Raw genomic sequence first — 19876 nt, forward strand, 5'->3', positions numbered from 1 at the left:
ACATTCTTATCAATAAGGTTGCTTACATTTGTGATGAATTGTTTTATATATTTGAGGGCTCCCGTATTTGGCGCATAGACATTTTTAATTGTTAGCTCTTCCTGATGGATAGACCCTGTAATTATTATATAATGCCCTTATTTATCTCTTGTTACAGCCTTTAAAGTCTAGTTTGTCTGATATAAGTACAGCTACTCCAGCTTTCTTTTGACTTCCAGTAGCATGATATATAGTTCTCCATCCCCTCACTTTCAATCTGAAGGTGTCCTCGGGTCTAAAATGAGCCTCTTGTAGACAGCAAATAGATGGGTCTTTTTTTTTTTTTTATCCATTCTGATACCCTATGTCTTTTGTTTGCAGCATTTAATCCATTTACATTCAGTGTTATTATTGACAGATATGGGTTTAGAGTCATTGTGATACCTGTAGGTTTCGTGCTTGTAGTGATGTCTCTGGTACTTGGTGGTCCTTGCAACATTTCACTTACAGATTCCCCCTTAGGATCTCTTGTAGGGCTGGTTTAGTGGTGATAAATTCCTTCAGTTTTTGTTTGTTTGGGAAAACCTTTATCTCTCCTTCTATTCTGAATGACAGACTTGCCGGATAAAGGATTCTTGGCTGCATATTTTTTTTTCTGTTCAGCACATTGAAGATTTCCTGCCATTCCTTTCTGTCCTGCCAAGTTTCAGTAGATAGATCTGCTACTACCTTTATGTGTCTACCTTTGTATGTTAGGGCCCATTTATCCCTAGCTGCTTTCAGAATTCTCTCATTATCCTTGTAATTTGCCAGGTTCACTATGATATGTCGTGCAGAAGATAGATTCAGGTGACGTCTGCAGGGAGTTCTCTGTGCCTCTTGGAATTCAATGTCTGTTTCCTTCCCCAGATCAGGGAAGTTCTCAGCTATGATTTGTTCACGTACTCCTTCAGCCCCTTTCTCTCTCTCTTTCTTTTCTGGAATTCCTATGATGCAGATATTGTTCCATTTGATTGCATCACTTAGTTCTCTAACTCTCTCCTCATACTCCTGGATTTTTTTCTCTCTCTTTTTCTCAGCTTCCTCTTTTTCCATAATTTTATCTTCTTTTTGTTTTAATGTTTATTTATTTATTTATTTATTTATTTATTTATTTATTTATTTTATTAATATATGAAATTTACTGTGAAATTGGTTTCCATACAACACCCAGTGCTCATCCAAAAAGGTGCCCTCCTCAATACCCATCACCCACCCTACCCACCCTCCCACCCCCCATCAACCCTCAGTTTGTTCTCAGTTTTTAACAGTCTCTTATGCTTTGGCTCTCTCCCACTCTAACCTCTTTTTTTTTTTTTTTTCCTTCCCCTCCCCCATGGGTTTCTGTTACGTTTCTCAGGATCCACATAAGGGTGAAACCATATGGTATCTGTCTTTCTCTGTATGGCTTATTTCACTTAGCATCACACTCTCCACTTCCATCCACTTGCTACAAAAGGCCATATTTCATTTTTTTCTCATTGCCACATAGAATTCCATTGTGTATATAAACCACAATTTCTTTATCCATTCATCAGTTGATGGACATTTAGGCTCTTTCCATAATTTAGCTATTGTTGAGAGTGCTGCTATAAACATTGGGGTACAAGTGCCCCTATGCATCAGTACTCCTGTATCCCTTGGATAAATTCCTAGCAGTGCTATTGCTGGGTCATAGGGTAGGTCTATTTTTAATTTTCTGAGGAACCTCCACACTGCTTTCCAGAGCGGCTGCACCAATTTGCATTCCCACCAACAGTGCAAGAGGGTTCCCGTTTCTCCACATCCTCTCCAGCATCTATACTCTCCTGATTTGTTCATTTTGGCCACTCTGACTGGCGTGAGGTGATATCGGAGTGTGGTTTTGATTTGTATTTCCCTGATAAGGAGCGACGTTGAACATCTTTTCATGTGCCTGTTGGCCATCCGGATGTCTTCTTTAGAGAAGTGTCTATTCATGTTTTCTGCCCATTTCTTCACTGGGTTATTTGTCTTTTGGGTGTGGAGTTTGGTGAGCTCTTTATAGATTTTGGATACTAGCCCTTCGTCCGATATGTCATTTGCAAATATCTTTTCCCATTCCGTTGGTTGCCTTTTAGTTTTGTTGGTTGTTTCCTTTGCTGTGCAGAAGCTTTTTATCTTCATAAGGTCCCAGGAATTCACTTTTGCTTTTAATTCCCTTGCCTTTGGGGATGTGTCGAGTAAGAGATTGCTATGGCTGAGGTCAGAGAGGTCTTTTCCTGCTTTCTCCTCTAAGGTTTTGATGATTTCCTGTCTCACATTCAGGTCCTTTATCCATTTTGAGTTTATTTTTGTGAATGGTGTGAGAAAGTGGTCTAGTTTCAACCTTCTGCTTGTTGCTGTCCAGTTCTCCCAGCACCATTTGTTAAAGAGACTGTCTTTTTTCCATTGGATGTTCTTTCCTGCTTTGTCAAAGATGAGTTGGCCATACGTTTGTGGGTCTAGTTCTGGGGTTTCTATTCTATTCCATTGGTCTGTGTGTCTGTTTTTGTGCCAATACCATGCTGTCTTGGTGACTACAGCTTTGTAGTAGAGGCTAAAGTCTGGGATTCTGATGCCTCCTGCTTTGGTCTTCTTCTTCAAAATTACTTTGGCTATTCGGGGCCTTTTGTGGTTCCATATGAATTTTAGGATTGCTTGTTCTAGTTTGGAGAAGAATGCTGGTGCAATTTTGATTGGGATTGCATTGAATGTGTAGATAGCTTTGGGTAGTATTGACATTTTGACGATATTTATTCTTCCAATCCATGAGCAGGGAATGTCTTTCCATTTCTTTAAATCTTCTTCAATTACCTTCATAAGCTTTCTATAGTTTTCAGCATACAGATCTTGTACATCTTTGGTTAGATTTATTCCTAGGTATTTTATGCTTCTTGGTGCAATTGTGAATGGGATCAGTTTCTTTATTTGTCTTTCTGTTGCTTCATTGTTAGTGTATAAGAATGCGACTGATTTCTGTACATTGATTTTGTATCTTGCAACTTTGCTGAATTCATGTATCAGTTCTAGCAGACTTTTGGTGGAGTCTATCGGATTTTCCATGTATAATATCATGTCATCTGCAAAAAGCGAAAGCTTGACTTCATCTTTGCCAATTTTGATGCCTTTGATTTCCTTTTGTTGTCTGATTGCTGAAGCTAGAACTTCCAGCACTATGTTAAACAACAGCGGTGAGAGTGGGCATCCCTGTCGTGTTCCTGATCTCAGGGAAAAAGCTCTCAGTTTTTCCCCGTTGAGGATGATGTTAGCTGTGGGCTTTTCATAAATGGCTTTGATGATCTTTAAGTATGTTCCTTCTATCCCGACTTTCTCAAGGGTTTTTATTAAGAAAGGGTGCTGGATTTTGTCAAAGGCCTTTTCTGCATCGATTGACAGGATCATATGGTTCTTCTCTTTTTTTTTTTTGTTAATGTGATGTATCACGTTGATTGATTTGCGAATGTTGAATCAGCCCTGCATCCCAGGAATGAATCCCACTTGATCATGGTGAATAATTCTTTTTATATGCCGTTGAATTCGATTTGCTAGTATCTTATTGAGAATTTTTGCATCCATATTCATCAGGGATATTGGCTTGTAGTTCTCTTTTTTTACTGGGTCTCTGTCTGCTTTAGGAAGCAAAGTAATACTGGCTTCATAGAATGAGTCTGGAAGTTTTCCTTCCCTTTCTATTTCTTGGAATAGCTTGAGAGGGATAGGTATTATCTCTGCTTTAAACATCTGGTAGAACTCCCCTGGGAAGCCATCTGGTCCTGGACTCTTATTTGTTGGGAGATTTTTGATAACCGATTCAATTTCTTCACTGGTTATGGGTCTGTTCAAGCTTTCTATTTCCTCCTGATTGAGTTTTGGAAGAGTGTGGGTGTTTAGGAATTTGTCCATTTCTTCCAGGTTGTCCAATTTGTTGGCATATAATTTTTCATAGTATTCCCTGATAATTGTTTGTATCTCTGAGGGATTGGTTGTAATAATCCCATTTTCATTCATGATTTTATCTATTTGGGTCATCTCTCTTTTCTTTCTGAGAAGCCTGGCTAGAGGTTTGTCAATTTTGTTTATTTTTTCAAAAAACCAACTCTTGGTTTCGTTGATCTGCTCTACAGTTTTTTTAGATTCTATATTGTTTACTTCTGCTCTGATCTTTATTATTTCTCTTCTTCTGCTGGGTTTAGGCTGCCTTTGCTGTTCTGCTTCTATTTCCTTTAGGTGTGCTGTTAGATTTTGTATTTGGGATTTTTCTTGTTTCTTGAGATAGGCCTGGATTGCAATGTATTTTCCTCTCGGGACTGCCTTCGCTGCATCCCAAAGGGTTTGGATTGTTGCCTTTTCATTTTCGTTTGTTTCCATATAGTTTTTAATTTCTTCTCTAATTGCCTGGTTGACCCACTCATTCGTTAGTAGGGTGTTCTTTAACCTCCATGCTTTTGGAGGTTTTCCAGACTTTTTCCTGTGGTTGATTTCAAGCTTCATAGCATTGTGGTCTGAAAGTATGCATGGTATAATTTCAATTCTTGTAAACTTATGAAGGGCTGTTTTGTGACCCAGTATATGATCTATCTTGGAGTATGTTCCATGTGCACTCGAGAAGAAAGCATATTCTGTTGCTTTGGGATGCAGAGTTCTAAATAGATCTGTCAAGTACATCTGATCCAATGTATCATTCAGGGCCCTTGTTTCTTTATTGACCGTGTGTCTAGATGATCTATCCATTTCTGTAAGTGGGGTGTTAAAGTCCCCTGCAATGACCACATTCTTATGAATAAGGTTGCTTATGTTTATGAGTAATTGTTTTATATATTTGGGGGCTCCGGTATTCGGCGCATAGACATTTATAATTGTTAGCTCTTCCTGATGGATAGACCCTGTAATTATTATATAATGCCCTTCTTCATCTCTTGTTACAGCCCTTAATTTAAAGTCCAGTTTGTCTGATATCAGTATGGCTACTCCAGCTTTCTTTTGGCTTCCAGGAGCATGATAAATAGTTCTCCATCCCCTCACTCTCAATCTAAACGTGTCCTCAGATCTAAAAGGAGTCTCTTGTAGACAGCAAATAGATGGGTCTTGTTTTTTTATCCATTCGGATACCCTATGTCTTTTGGTTGGCGCATTTAATCCATTTACATTCAGTGTTATTATAGAAAGATACGGGTTTAGAGTCATTGTGATGTCTGTATGTTTTATGCTTGTCGTGATGTATCTGGTACTTTGTCTCACAGGTTCCCCCTTAGGATCTCTTGTAGGGCTGGTTTCATGGTGACAAATTCCTTCAGTTTTTGTTTGTTTGGGAAGACCTTTATCTCTCCTTCTATTCTAAATGACAGACTTGCTGGATAAAGGATTCTCGGCTGCATATTGTTTTCTGTTTAGCACACTGAAGGTCTCATGCCAATCCTTTGTGGCCTGCCAAGTTTCAAAAGAGAGATCAGTCACGAGTCTTATAGGTCTCCCTTTATATGTGAGGGCACGTTTATCCCTTGCTGCTTTCAGAATTTTCTCTTTATCCTCGTATTTTGCCAGTTTGACTATGATATGTCGTGCAGAAGATCGATTCAAGTTACGTCTGAAGGGAGTTCTCTGTGCCTCTTGGATTTCAGTGCCTTTTTCCTTCCCCAGTTCAGGGAAGTTCTCAGCTATAATTTCTTCAAGTACCCCTTCAGCACCTTTCCCTCTCTCTTCCTCCTCTGGGATACCAATTATGCATATATTATTTCTTTTTAGTGTATCACTTAGTTCTCTAATTTTCCCCTCATACTCCTGGATTTTTTTTATCTCTCTTTCTCTCAGCTTCCTCTTTTTCCATAACTTTATCTTCTAGTTCACCTATTCTCTCCTCTGCCTCTTCAATCCGAGCCGTCGTCGTTTCCATTTTGTTTTGCATTTCGTTTAAAGCGCTTTTCAGCTCCTGGTGACTGTTCCTTAGTCCCTTGATCTCTGTAGCAAGAGATTCTCTGCTGTCCTCTATACTGTTTTCAAGCCCAGCGATTAATTTTATGACTATCATTCTAAATTCACTTTCTGTTATATTATTTAAATCCTTTTTGATCAGTTCATTAGCAGTTGTTATTTCCTAGAGATTCTTCTGAGGGGAATTCTTCCGTTTGGTCATTTTGGATAGTCCCTGGAGTGGTGAGGACCTGCAGGGCACTTCCCCTGTGCTCTGGTGTATAACTGGAGCTGGTGGGTGGGGCCGCAGTCCACCCTGATGTCTGCCCCCAGCCCACCGCTGGGGCCACAGTCAGACTGGTGTGTGCCTTCTCTTCCCCTCTCCTCTGGGCGGGATTCACTGTGGGGTGGCATGGCCCGTCTGGGCTACTTGCACGCTGCCAGGCTTGTGTTGCTGGGGATCTGGCGTATTAGCTGGGGTGGGTAGGCAAGGTGCACAGGGGCAGGAGGGGCAGGCTTAGCTCGCTTCTCCTTAGGTGATCCACTTCAGGAGGGGCCCTGTGGCAGCGGGAGGGAGTCAGATCCGCTGCCGGAGGTTTGGCTCCGCAGAAGCACAGAGTTGGGTGTTTGCACAGAGGGAGCAAGTTCCCTGGCAGAAACTGGTTCTCTTTGGGATTTTGGCTGGGGGATGGGCGGGGGAGATGGCGCTGGCGAGCGCCTTTGTTCCCCGCCAAACTGAGCTCTGTCGTCCGGGGGCTCAGCAGCTCTCCCTCCCTTTGTCCTCCAGCCTTCCCGCTTTCTGAGCGGAGCTGTTAACTTATGACCTCCCAGACGCTAAGTCGCGCTTGCTGTCGGAACACAGTCCGTCAGGCCCCTCCGCTTTTGCCTGCCAGACTCGGGGACTCTGCTTGGCCGGCGAGCCGCCCCTCCGCCCCGGCTCCCTCCCGCCAGTCCGTGGAGCGCACACCGCCTCGCCGCCCTTCCTACCCTCTTCCGTGGGCCTCTCGTCTGCGCTTGGCTCCGGAGACTCCGTTCTGCTAATCCTCTGGTGGTGTTCTGGGTTATTTAGGCAGGTGTAGTTGGAATCTAAGTGATCGGCAGGACGCGCGGTGAGCCCAGCGTCCTCCTACGCCGCCATCTTCCCTCCCTCCTCAACCCTCCATAATTTTATCTTCTAATTCACCTATTCTCTCCTCTGCCATAGCATTTCAATCCATGCTATGGCCACCTGCATTTTATTTTGCACCTCATTTATTGCATTTTTCAGCTCCTCATGACTATTTCTTACCCCTTGATCTCTGTAGCAATAGATTCTCTGCTGTCCTCTATGCTTGTTTCAAGCCCAGAGATTAATTTTATGATGATTATTCTAAATTCTTGTTCCGTTATATTGCTTAAATCGGATTTGATCACTTTGTTAGCTGTCGGTACTTCCTGGAGTTTCTTTTGAGGAGAATTCTTCCATTTCATCATTTTGCGTAGTCCCTGTGGTAGCTCCAAACTGCAGGGCACTTCCCCTGTGCTGTCAGAAGGAACTTGTGTTGGTGGTCGGGGCTGCAGTCGGACCCGATGTCTGCCCCCAGCCCACCGCTGGGGCCACAGTCAGACTGGTGTGTACCTTATGTTCCCCTCTCCCAGGGGCAGGACTCACTGTGGAGTGATGTGGCTCCTGTCTGGGCTGCTTGCACACTGCCACGCCTGTGGTGCTGCTTCAATGGGACCTGGTGTATTAGCCAGGGTGGATCCAAGGTGCACAGGGGTGGGAGGTGTAGGCTTAGCTCACTTTGCCGGCGGTGGTCCCCTGCGGGAGGGGCCCTGCAGCACCGGGAGGGAGGCAGGCCCAGTGGAGGGATGGATCCACGGAAGCACAGCGTTGGGCATTTGTGTGGTGATAGCAAGTTCCGTGACGGGAACTGGTTCCCTTTGGAATATCGCCTGGGGGATGGGAGAGGGAGATGGTGCTTCCCAGGGGGCTTTTTTCCCCTGCCAAGCTGAGCTCTGTCTCCTGGGGCTCAACAACTCTCCCCCCCGGTGTCCTCTTGGCCTACCTGCTCTCTGAGAGCAGAGCTGTTGACTTTTAACCTTCCAGATGTTAAGTCCCATTGGCTGTCAGAACTCACTCCACCCGGCCGCTCTGCTTTTGCAAGCCACACTTCAGGGGCTCTGCTTTGAAGGGCGGGCTGCCCCTCCACCGCCTCAGCTCCCTCCCGCCAGTCCGCATAGCACGTACCGTCTCTCTGCCCTTCCTACCCTCTTCCGTGGGCCTCTTGTCTACGCTTGGCTCCAGAGAGTCCATTCTGCTAGTCTTCTGGCGGTTTTCTGGGTTATTTAGGCAGATGTGGGTGGAATCTAAGCGGGTCAGCAGGATGAGGTGAGCCCTGTGTCCACCTATGTCGCCATCTTCTCCAGACTTCTTCCCAAATCTCTTCTTAAATCATTCTTGCCACAAGCTTCTGTCATCTGGTCCCTCAACTTCTAGGGGAAGTTTAGGTACATTCGTATTGTCGCCCACTCAATCTTCAGAACCCTTTTCACGTTGCAAAACTGAAACTCTTTATCAATTAACTCTTTGTTCATCTTTCTCCCAGCCCCTGAAACAACGACTGTACTCTGTCTCTATGAAATTTAGAGAATTATAGCATTTTTACTACCCAATCTGAACCTTATTTGTAAAAATTTCATAGTTTTATTTTCTTTTTCCTATATTTAATTAGTTGCGTACTTGTGTGTGTGTGTTTTTTTTTTAACTAAATGGTGCTTTTTATTTAAAGAAAATTATTAAGTCACAGTTCAGGTGCACTACAGAGAAAATAATAACTCTAAAGTAAAAATTCAAACACTTATTGACTGTGTTTGGGAATTTATTTGCTTGATTGAGTCAATATTCAGTGATACCTAGCAGGAGTTTAGCAGTGTCCTGGAGAAATGGTTTCCAAAGATCAGGGTCCTTGCCCTGGAGGTTCTTATAGTTTCATGGGGGAGCCAGACCAATCTGTTCAATCTAGGAAGATTTATTAAGTGCCTACAATGTGCCAAAAAATGTTCCAGATGTTTGGGTTACAGCAGTACACAAAATAGACAAATATCCCCGTGTCCCCCAAATCTTATTCCCTCAGAAGCACTAAAGGGTGAACATATTAATAATTTATGGGTCATCTGATCCAGACACATGTCCAGTCTCTGTCAGTAGTATTTGGGGCGGGAATATACCATAACTCCTTGTTATGTACTATGATATTTTTATTCCACCCTCCCCCAAAAGTAAGGTAAAGTAAAGTAAAGTAAGGTAAAGTAAAGTAAAGAAGTAAAGTAAAGTAAAAGTAGAGGCATTAGGATTGAAGAGACGTAATAGGATGTGGTCCCAAAAATGGCACCCCTAGTGTGCCCTAGCAACACAGCCTTGTAATTGTGAGGTAGATCCATGATGTCACTGTGTCCTAGAGGATTCATAAGGGTGGAGGACCAGGGTGACTATCACCCTTCATCCCCAGCTCAGCTAACTACCATCCTCACTACCAAGCTATCTTGAAGTTCTCTTCATTCATTTAAATTCTATTTTGAGTGGTAAGTAAAGTTTTATTATTTCCTTCTATGACACACTACGAATTTCATTTTGGATTTTCTCAGTATTTCATTTTAAGATATTTCCCAAGTGATTCTCTTGCTTTTGTGGGCATATAATATTGACACACAAAAATCATGTCTTTTCGATCAACCAGTGACTCTGTTTATTTCACATCGATTTTAATATGAGATTTGTACTATCTCAGATTTTCCCCATATTGTTCTCCTTTTCTACATGTCCACTGTTCAATATTTGCTTTTTATTATTTTTTTTTAACGTTTATTTATTTTTGAGACAGGGAGAGACAGAGCATGAACGGGGGAGGGTCAGAGAGAGAGGGAGACACAGAATCCGAAACAGGTTCCAGGCTCTGAGCTGTCAGCACAGAGCCCGACGCGGGGCTCAAACTCACGGACTGCGAGATCATGACCTGAGCTGAAGTCCGACGCTTAACCGACTGAGCCACCCAGGCGCTCCAGCGCTCCAATATTTGCTTTTAACGTTATTGAATTTTAAAAGAAAATAAGTCAATTTAACAATGAAACAATTTAGGGGCGCCTGGGTGGCTCAGTTGGTTAAGCATCTGACTATGGCTCAGGTCATGATCTCATGGTTTGTGAGTTCGAGCCTCACCTCGGGCTCTGTGCTGACAGCTCGGAGCCTGGAGTCTGACTAAGATTCTGTCTCCCTCTCTCTCTGCCCCTCCCCCACTCGCACACTGTGTCTCTCTTTCTCTCTTGATAATAAATAAACATTTAAAACTTAAAAAAAAATGCAACAATTTAACAAAACATGCTGGACCAAAAAAAAAATGTATATAAAGTACATTTTAATGCTGTAAAGTATATGTACATATATCCATACCGACACATAGAAACAAAATGGTTGGATAGAGATATGTAAAAATGTTAGTGTTTGCCTGTGATCTATTTTCTTTTCTGTGTGTTTGGAGTTATATGACTCTCTGAATATTGTACCTTTATTATTTTATAGGATACAATGTATACTATTTGGTAGAAAATTAAAGATTCATGTGCTATGTCTTAGGTTGCATATATCAATTATGTGAAAATTCTATTTCTAATTACCTTCATATGAGCCAAAATTAGACTATTTTTTATTCAGTGTTTTTGAGCTTCCATCATATTCTATCCAGTGAAGCTCTGTGAATTCTCAAGCAGCTTTAACCTCTGTTTGTTGAATAAAAAACTAGCTAAGTATTCATATCTGCCTGTGAACCCAATCCCATCATTTGAAGTTTATCTATAATACAGTTTTCCTAAAAAAGTGAATATTGGAAATCTGTGAGACAAAGCTCACAGGTTGATCTGGTAAATCAGTGCATTGCCTCTTATTGACTCTATTAACCTTAGTCTAGTTATGTTCCTTTGCTAAGTCTGTTCCTCGTCAGTTAAATAGGCCTAATAAATCTTATTATAGTTTTATGTGTTCAACACTTGGTGATTGTCAATAATAATCATTCTCTGTACTCCTAATTGATCTTTAACAGAACGAACACATCAGGTTGCAGTGAAAACATTTCTCTTTCTCATGGCAACATATCTGTTGTTGACATTTACAGTTGAACATGGTATGACTAGGAATTTTAAGCACTTCAAATGTAAATGTGAGGTTTGATGTGATGTCATAGAGGAAACTACCAAACAATCCAGCTCCTGCTTTCTGCCTCAGTGTCCCTCTCCATGCTGGGTGTGGGTGGCTGACTAATAAGGACAGCCTGTACTCTGGGGAAGTGAGAGGCACCCACTTAGTCCAAAACAACTGTCAGGACTGTACTCTGGGTAGAACTAGGTGGATGGTGGTGACCACATCCAAGCAATTTCCTCCCTCTGTGTTTAGCAATTTGCACTGTTCTCTGACTACCTCCTGTCCAGTATCACTCAACCAGGAAAGCAGCATTAATAAAGCCTACCATTTGCTGAACACCTACTTAGCATCGGGCACTTAATTCATTTCAGCCACAAATATTGATTAAGAATAATCTATGTGCCAGGCAGTGTTGTTGGAGCAGGGGATGCACCAGTGAACTAAGCAATCTAAAATGCCTGCCCTTGTTGAGTTTTTATTCTAGTGGGAGAGACAATGATAAACAATATAAATAAATCAACAAACGATGAAATGCAGTCAAAAGTAATGTGCTGTTAGAAAAGTAGTGAAAGAAAGGAGGAGTGGGAGTGCTGATTGGTGGGTATGCAGTTTTAAATGGTGTGTTCATGGCCAGTCTTGTTGAGAAGGTGACATTAAGCAGATACTTGAAGACGGTGAGGGATCAGAGAACAAGGGTATGTAGAGGAACAATGCTGCAGGCATTGAGAAGAACCCTACACACTCCTGAAGAGGGAGTGTGTATTCTATGAATCCCAAGAACACTGAGCTGGGCACTGCTGTTACAACTCCGAAATCACACTCTAGTGGGCTTGGGAGAGATACATGATTGTATGAGCAGTTACAGCAAATTTGTAAGTACTTACCTAAGTTAGAGAGAATAAAGGGGACTTTGTCAGCATCTGCCTTTTAGAGAAGTCAGATGTGCTTGCCTGAAGAAGTGCCCTGAACCTCAGAACTGAAGGGATAGAAGTTAATCAGGATGAGGGAAGGAGTTATCCAGACAGAGGCATTAGCGTGACTGCCATTAGGAAGCACATCTCATAACTCTGCCTGTAGGGAAGGTAATTGTCTTAGGCCACCAGCTATTGCATTCTGAAATCCATCTCCACATTTTTATTAGACCACATTTCCCACAGGCTGCTCTCAGTCCATGACTGAGTGTGGCAGTGATAATAAGATAAGACTATTCCTGGGAGGCTGATTTTGTTTCTGTTCCATATGCACTTTATTCCCTTTCTGCCTTTTTCTGCCTTTTTGGTAATATTTTCTGGTTCCATTTTATCTTTTGTTGGCTTATTAGCAATAACTTTGGTTGTTACTTGAGGGTTTGATCTTGAGCTTAAAATGTACTTTTATTTTATCACAGTATACTTTTAAATAAAGCTATGTTTATTTAACTTAATGAGAACATTACATTAATATTTCATTTCCCTCCTCCCAACCTTTGTGGGTTTTTCTCCATACATTTTACTTTTACATATGTTTAAAACAATTTTAATGTTTATTTATTTTTGAGAGAGATAGAGACAGAACACAAGCAGGGGAGGGGCAGAGAGAGAGAGAGAGGGAGACACAGAATCCGAAGCAGGCTCCAGGCTCTGAGCTGTCAGCACAGAACCCGACACGGGTCTCAAACCCATGAACCATGAGATCATGACCTGAGCCAAAGTTAGATGCTTAACCGACTCAGCCACCCAGGTGCCCCTACTTTTACATATGTTTAAATCCCTACATTACATTGTTATTTTTTCATGAAGAGTCAAATATCTTTCAAAGAGTTTAAATAGTAAGAAAAAAAATCTTATACCTCTACCCATGCAGTTACTATTTCAGGTACTTTCCATTGCTTTGCAGAAATCTATGTTCCCATTTGGTGCTGTTTTCCTTCTGCCTGAATGACTTGCTTGAACATTTCTTATAAGGGGAGGTCTGCTGTTGATTAATCCTCTTAGATTCTGTGTATGTGAAAAAGATGTTATTTAAGACATTATTTTGTCATTATTTTTGAAAAAATATTTTCACTGCTTATAGAATTCTAGGCTCAGAGGTTTTCTTTTTGCTTTAGCAAATGTTGCTTACGTTGTCATTACTTGGGTTGTTTCTCAGGAAAAACCCCTCTGGGTAATTAACATTTTTTACCTTTCTGGTTGCTTTAAGATTTTCTCTTTATCACTGGTTTTGAGCAATTTGATTATCATGTGCCTTAGTATAGTTTCCTTCATGTTACTTGTGCTTTATTGAGTTTCTTCCATTTGTGGGATTATAGTTTTCATCAATATGGAAAAACTGGGGGCATTATTTCTTCAAATGTTTTATCTGTCCCCACCTCTTGATCCACTCCTCCAGGGACTCCAATTGCACATATATGAGAGCTGCTGGAAGTTCTCTCACAGCTCACTGATGCTCTGTGAATTTATAAAAACATTTCTTTTTCCTCTTCATTTAATTTTGGATAACTTATATTGCTATCTTTAAACTTCAGTACTTTTTCTGCAATATCTAATGTGCCTTTAATCACACCCAGTGTATTTTTTATCTTTCACATTGTACTTTTCATCTATAGTCCATTTGTGGGTTTGTTTGGGTTTTTTTTTTGGTATTTTACATATCTTGACTTTTTTCAATTTAATTTTTAAAATTTTCATTCCAGTAAAGTGAGAATACAGTATTATATTAGTTTCAGGTGTACAATATAGTGATTCAACTATTCTATATATTACTCAGTGCTCTTAACTTTTTAAACATATGGAATATTGTTATAATAACTGTTTTACTGTTCTTATCTGCTATTTTTAACTTCTGTGTCAGTCTGGGATATTCTCAATTGACTCATTTATCATCCCATTATGAGTTGAATTTTCCCGCTTATTTGCATGCCTGCTAAGTTTTGATTGAATGTATGATAATGGATGCTACCTTATCGAATGATGGATATTACTGTGATGCTAAAATTATTCTTGTGCTTTTTCTACTATGCAATTAAATTACTTGGAAACACTTTGATTCTTTGGGTCTTCCATTTAGGATTTAGTATAACTGGAGCTGTAGATGGAGCAGTAGATGGCTAATTATTCTCCATGACCAAGAAATGATCCTTCTGAGTACTCTACCTAACATCCCATAAATCCTGAGGTTTTCCAGCCTGGCTGTTGGGAACAGGTACTTTTCTAATTTCTGTGCAAGTACTAAATATTGTCTTCTCTAATCCTAGCACATGATTCTTTCTCTGTCCTCAGAAATTACCTCACACCCAGGTGTTGACGGGAACCCTCTTATGATCCTATAGATTTTACATTTAAATCTTGACATATATTCCTAACCTACCCTCCAGTCACACCAGCAGTGTATGAAAATAATGTTTATCCCTCAACTTCTCCAATATTTTTTGTGTATTCACTTATTTATTTGTTCATTCGTTCATCTATTTACTTATGTTTTAATACTATTCGGTGGAACTAGAGCAGCACCAGGTCTGGGGATACTTACTCCCCACTACTGACAAAAGACTCTTCTGAGTACTAATCCAGTTACCCATGTATCCCTAGGTTTTCCAGTCTTACTGATTTAACAGGCACAATTACCACCTACTCCAAGCACTAGGCACTGTTCCTTCTAATCCTTTCAGATGGTACTTTCCCCGGCATCACATACATGTGCTTAATACATGAGGGAGACCTTTTGACCCCTAAGGTTTTCTCTCATTGCAGCTTTCTCCTCTCTGGTATCTTTTGAACACTAGTTGCCTTGATCTCTCAGAAACTCAGTTCTCTCTTCTCAACTCAGAAAGTCCACTGGCTCCATCTGGGTCCCCCACCCACCCACGTGCTGTAGCCTGAAAACCTTCTCTAAGCAGTCATTGTTCACATCTCTTTTGTTTCTTCTCTCTCAAGGATCACCGTCCTTCACATTACCTGATATACAAGGGTTTGCCAGCAAATGTTTTATATATTTGGTCTGTTTTTTCATTGTTACAAGTGGGAGTTCAAAGTTAAATATACCATTTTGGCTAGCAATACAAGTAGATAGCCAATTGTGACACAAGGACTCGCCCCCACCCCAGTGACTTTGCAAACTCTACTTAGAACTGATGTGTTGGGACACCTGGGTTGGTTAAGCGTCTGACTTTGGCTCCAGTCATGATCTTACGGTTTGTGAGTTCAAGCCCCGTGTTGGGCTCTGTGCTGACAGCTCAGAGCCTGGAGCCTGCTTCAGATTCTCTCTCTGCCACTCCCCCACTTGTGAGCTCTCTCTCGCGCTCTCTCTCCCTTTTTCTCTCTTTCTCTCAAAAATAAATAAATAAACATTAAAAAAAAGAACTGCTATGTAGTCAAAGATGCTTTTACCCAACTTTTATTCCTTCTCTGTTCTTCACTAGAGTTCAGACCAGAATAAGGTTCTAAAGGCTCTCCTAGCTTCCCCTGAATTCATGCTTTCTCTCACAGATGTTTCCCCTAATAAATTTTTTGCACATTGAATTCTGTTTTAACATCAGCTCCTCCCAGGTTCTGAACTAATGCAAAAGTAAGATACTCTGATCCACAAGAGGGATATGTTCTTTGCGATGATAATATTTTCTCTACAGAGGCTATGTCTTATTTACTGAGTGTGGCCTGAAACCTTAAGTTTTAAATGCATATTACCCTGTCCATGGAACTAGTCTATTTTATTCAACCAAACCTTTATGGATGTATATTTAAGTTCTTTCCGGTTCTACACCTTTTCAAATATAGCTAGGGTAAATATCTTTGTTCAGAAAGCTTTGTACATCAATCTGATCATTTGATTAGAAGACATTTTTAAAAAGAAAATGTATGGACCCTATGGAGTTTACATTTAAATCTTGATGCATATCCCTAGCCTGCCTCTCAGTCTCACTAAGAGTGTATGAAGGTAAGTGTTATCTCTCATTCTTTCCAACGTTATATATTTACTTACTTCTGCTTAGTAGTATTTATCAAGGGATGAGATTAAAAAGGAATTAAACAGGTCTCAGAGTTTATACAATAATCTTGTTCTATGGATAATTATGTCTCCCTTGTAACTGAAGCTTTCCTGCACTTCAGACTTCAGGGAGTGAGTATGTCTTGAATCAAACGTGACTTTGTCGTGGTTCCCACAACCACTCAGTAAAACATTTGGATTTATTGTGCCTGTCCCCCTAGGAAACACCTCACAGCACAGATGTGTCTCCACTGACTCTGGCTTTGAGGAAAAGCATATCTGAAGCAGAATTCCAGCCCCATCACTTACTAACTGTGTCTGTGACCTTAAGCAAGCTGCTGTACCTCTGGGTGCCTCAGTTTCTGGTACATAATTGAGGGTCAGGAGGTGTGAGAGGCATAGGCAAGTTTTGAGCCCTGGTCAAAGACTTAAACATAGCACCTGAGGTTCCATTCACCTGTGAAGATGAGGCTCTGAGACCCAATCCTTCTCCTCCTGCTCTCCCCAGAAGGAAACATATGAGGCTGCAAACAGCCTAGTTATGGTCTAAAAGATGCCATTAATGCCAGGCTTGGGAAAGTCACACATGAGTGAGGAGGGGAAAAATGCCAGGACTCCTGACAATCTCCTTTAGTTTCACAGCACTCAGTGATTGCAGGGGTAAGATCATTCCAATTCATAAGGGCCGGTACAAAAACATCTAGGGATTTTACAAACCAGTTGTTAGATTGTCAGCAGCTTGAAATCAGTAAAGGCAGGAGTGTTTACATGACAGAAATTAGCCAACATATGTTACAGTCTGGTGCATTCTCCCCTCCCCCTACCAGAACCAGTTTACCAGTGCACTACCAATGTGCAAAAGTCGATGGGGTTGGTGCCACTTGTATGCTTTTCTCTTAGTTTACCTATCTAAAACACTCACTTTATTTCATCCTTGGGTGAGTTGTTTAAGTAGAGGTAAAATAATATATTGTAAAAGTAAGGATCTAACACCCATAGTTTATTCTGTAGCCTATTGTACCATCATTCAGGTCCCCACCTTTAAATGAACATTGTAGAAACTGGCACACCTTGGGTGGGTTTAAGGAACCTGTTGGGGAATCCAAAGGTCATGGATGAAGTTTGTCAAAGTCACTGGGAGGGTTCCCAGCAGTCAACAGAGGACTTAACTTTGTCTCCCTGGTGACAAACAGCCACCAGAAATAAACCACTAGAGAGAACTAGAATAACTTAGTTAAGACTCACTCTTGACATAGCAGAAAACATAATTAAATTAGTTTAACTTGTGATAAGAAATTATGTCAGAGAAACAAAAGTCCACTGCAGAGTAGTTATATACATGATTAACTTCATAAGTCAATGATGCCATAAAGTAACAAACTCCATATTTCTGAGCTTCTATTCTCACTGGATGGGCTTCTCCTAAGTCCAGATCTCCTTGTGGTACAGAAATTGTTGTCACAGGTCCAGGCACCATATCCAGACACATCAGCATTCGATGGAAAACAAAGGTCTGACCCTTACCGTGTGTATGGTATTCTGAGTAAGGAAGCCTTTCCCCCCAAAGCAGAGCTCTCAGACTGCATTTCCAATCATCTTATTTCGAACTTGAATAAAATGTTGATATATTTGTAGTTTTACAAGGAATGTCTATCATATTTCATCTATTAAAAATTAAATTTATTAGCTACACTCTTCTATTTAACATTTAATCTTTGTTGGATGAACAGGATTTGATGTATGGTTTTACATTTGATTATTTCTCCCTCCTAACATCTGATATTTAACTATGGCACTAGATATATAAAACATCATCCCAGATTATGTTAGGATCTAGGATTGAAGAGAGGGAAAGACAGCATGATCTCTGACCTCAAGGAGCCAACTAGTCTGTTGGGAGACATTCAATAAAACAAGCACTGACAAGAAACTGTGATAAGTGTTTTCTATTAGAGAGAAGATAATTGTATGGACTTGTCTGCACTTAGCAGGAAATGACCTAATTCCAGAGGGTGAGAGAAAGCCTCCTGAGAGTGAAGGTAACTAGCAATCAGCCAGATTAAGATGGAGGAAATCATTCCTGACAAAGGATGTATGAGGTTGTGCACAAGAGCAAGTATGAGGTTGTGGAAATTAGAGCACAGGCCATGTGATGAATAGAAAGAGGATGTAATTTGGCTGAAACATAGCATGTGGGATGCTGACTCAAGATACTGCATGAAACATAGTGAGCTTTACTGAATATTTATTGAGTTAATTACTTTTTTATAATATCACTGATTGGAAGAACAGTCTCTAAATTCTTAGGTCAGTACTGATGGATTATTTCCATAGGCATCTGTCTTTAACAGTTCCTCAGACTTTTAAGGATGCCATATTATATTTGACATTTGTTTCCTTAGTCTTCTAGAACCAACAGTTTCTCTTAGGAGCCCTGGTTCCATTTATTAGAAAATGGTATAAAGTAAAAAGACTAAGACCTGGATGCTGGGTTTGCTCATTATGACTAATAATACAAAACTCTCCAAAACAGGATAATAATTGCCAAACTGGTGGATTTTTGTGTCCCATGTTTACAGGAGAAAAGTAGAGTCTGGATAAAGAATGTCACTGTAATATGTCTTTCACTCTATGTTTAATCATTAATATGCTTCATTATTATTGGTTTCATCCCCATTAGAAAATAAGGATATTTCTCTACATTAAAAAAAAAAAAAACAAACTAATTTTTTATGACCCTCCCTGTTCTTTCTTCTCCTTCCACCACTTTTTTTCAGCTTGACAGCTTTTGGCTGCAGTCTTTTTTCTTATTAATTTCAAGCAAACTGAGAACCTTGAGTTTCAATTTCCTGTCCAGCCCTGAGATTCAAAGGTAGCTTTGAGCTGAGACTATTCGTCCATGGATCCTCCACGTAAAGTTACCCCACCTTTTAATTCTGATTCATTGCTGATTCCACCAAAAGAAATGTCCCAGAAACTTACATCAACTTCCCAATCATCTTTCTCCAAAGTGCAAAACCTGGATCGTATTAACTTTAGCCCCAGTTTTAATAGCAACTACCTCACCCCTCTACCAGAGGAAACGATCCAACAGCAATACAGAGATGAGATGAGCCAACATGAGAGGCGGTGGGAGAAGTCAGCGTTCCCTCAGAGGAAAAAGACATTCATGGAGAACATGAGACAGAAAAGTTACTATCACATGGCACCTTATCGGGTTGAAAGGGAAGGAAAGATCTATTTCTCACATGATAGAGATCAGAATAAGTGTAAATGCCATTATTGCCTCATTCAAAGGGAAGCTATTTCCGGGAACTCTAAAGGGCAAAATGCATCCTCTTGGAAAATGCTAGTAGAAGGCTTTAGCCACTTGAACATCAACTCTGATACCACAGAGTCCCGCTGTCCATCAGAAAAGCTTCCACAGGAGTAGAAAAGAAAGAAGAGCCATCAATAGAGGGAGAAGAAAATCAAACAATTCCTCAGAGGCTCTGAAAACAATAATTGAAATAAACCGAAACTCATCCTCATGTGATGAGATCAGAATTAATTCAGATGTGTGAATATTGATTTTTATCCAAGTCCTTGGGTGGAACTTTTTGGGAAGCAAATAATTAGGGATGGTCACTAGGAGAAGCAAGATCCAATGTCTGGCAAAAAATCATATTACAAAGAAACAATGTTTCAGTGATTTTAGGGTGATTCTGGGGCATGCTGGGAGCAAACTACTCTGAGGCTGGGAAGATGGTTAAACAATGGCTTTTAATCTGCCATTATTTCGTTTTCATGATGCAACTTGCTTTTTCCCTCCTGGGA

At 40.7% G+C, this 19876-nt stretch overlaps 1 long non-coding RNA gene and 1 other non-coding gene across 2 annotated transcripts; both read left to right on the top strand.

The window, feature by feature from the left end:
• Window positions 1-8789: 8789 nt before the first annotated feature.
• On the top strand, window positions 8790-19610 carry LOC128774490 (uncharacterized). The gene is made up of 2 exons (XR_008419035.1): window positions 8790-9489; window positions 18859-19610. It is a non-coding gene; the product is annotated as an uncharacterized LOC128774490 (long non-coding RNA).
• TRNAH-AUG (transfer RNA histidin (anticodon AUG)) lies at window positions 10047-10131 on the top strand. The gene has a single exon. It is a non-coding gene; the product is annotated as a tRNA-His (tRNA).
• Window positions 19611-19876: the final 266 nt, after the last annotated feature.

The sequence above is a fragment of the Panthera pardus genome, unplaced genomic scaffold, assembly GCF_024362965.1.
Source record: "Panthera pardus isolate Hobbes unplaced genomic scaffold, ASM2436296v1 HiC_scaffold_325, whole genome shotgun sequence".
In the NCBI taxonomy this organism is placed as follows: domain Eukaryota; kingdom Metazoa; phylum Chordata; class Mammalia; order Carnivora; family Felidae; genus Panthera; species Panthera pardus.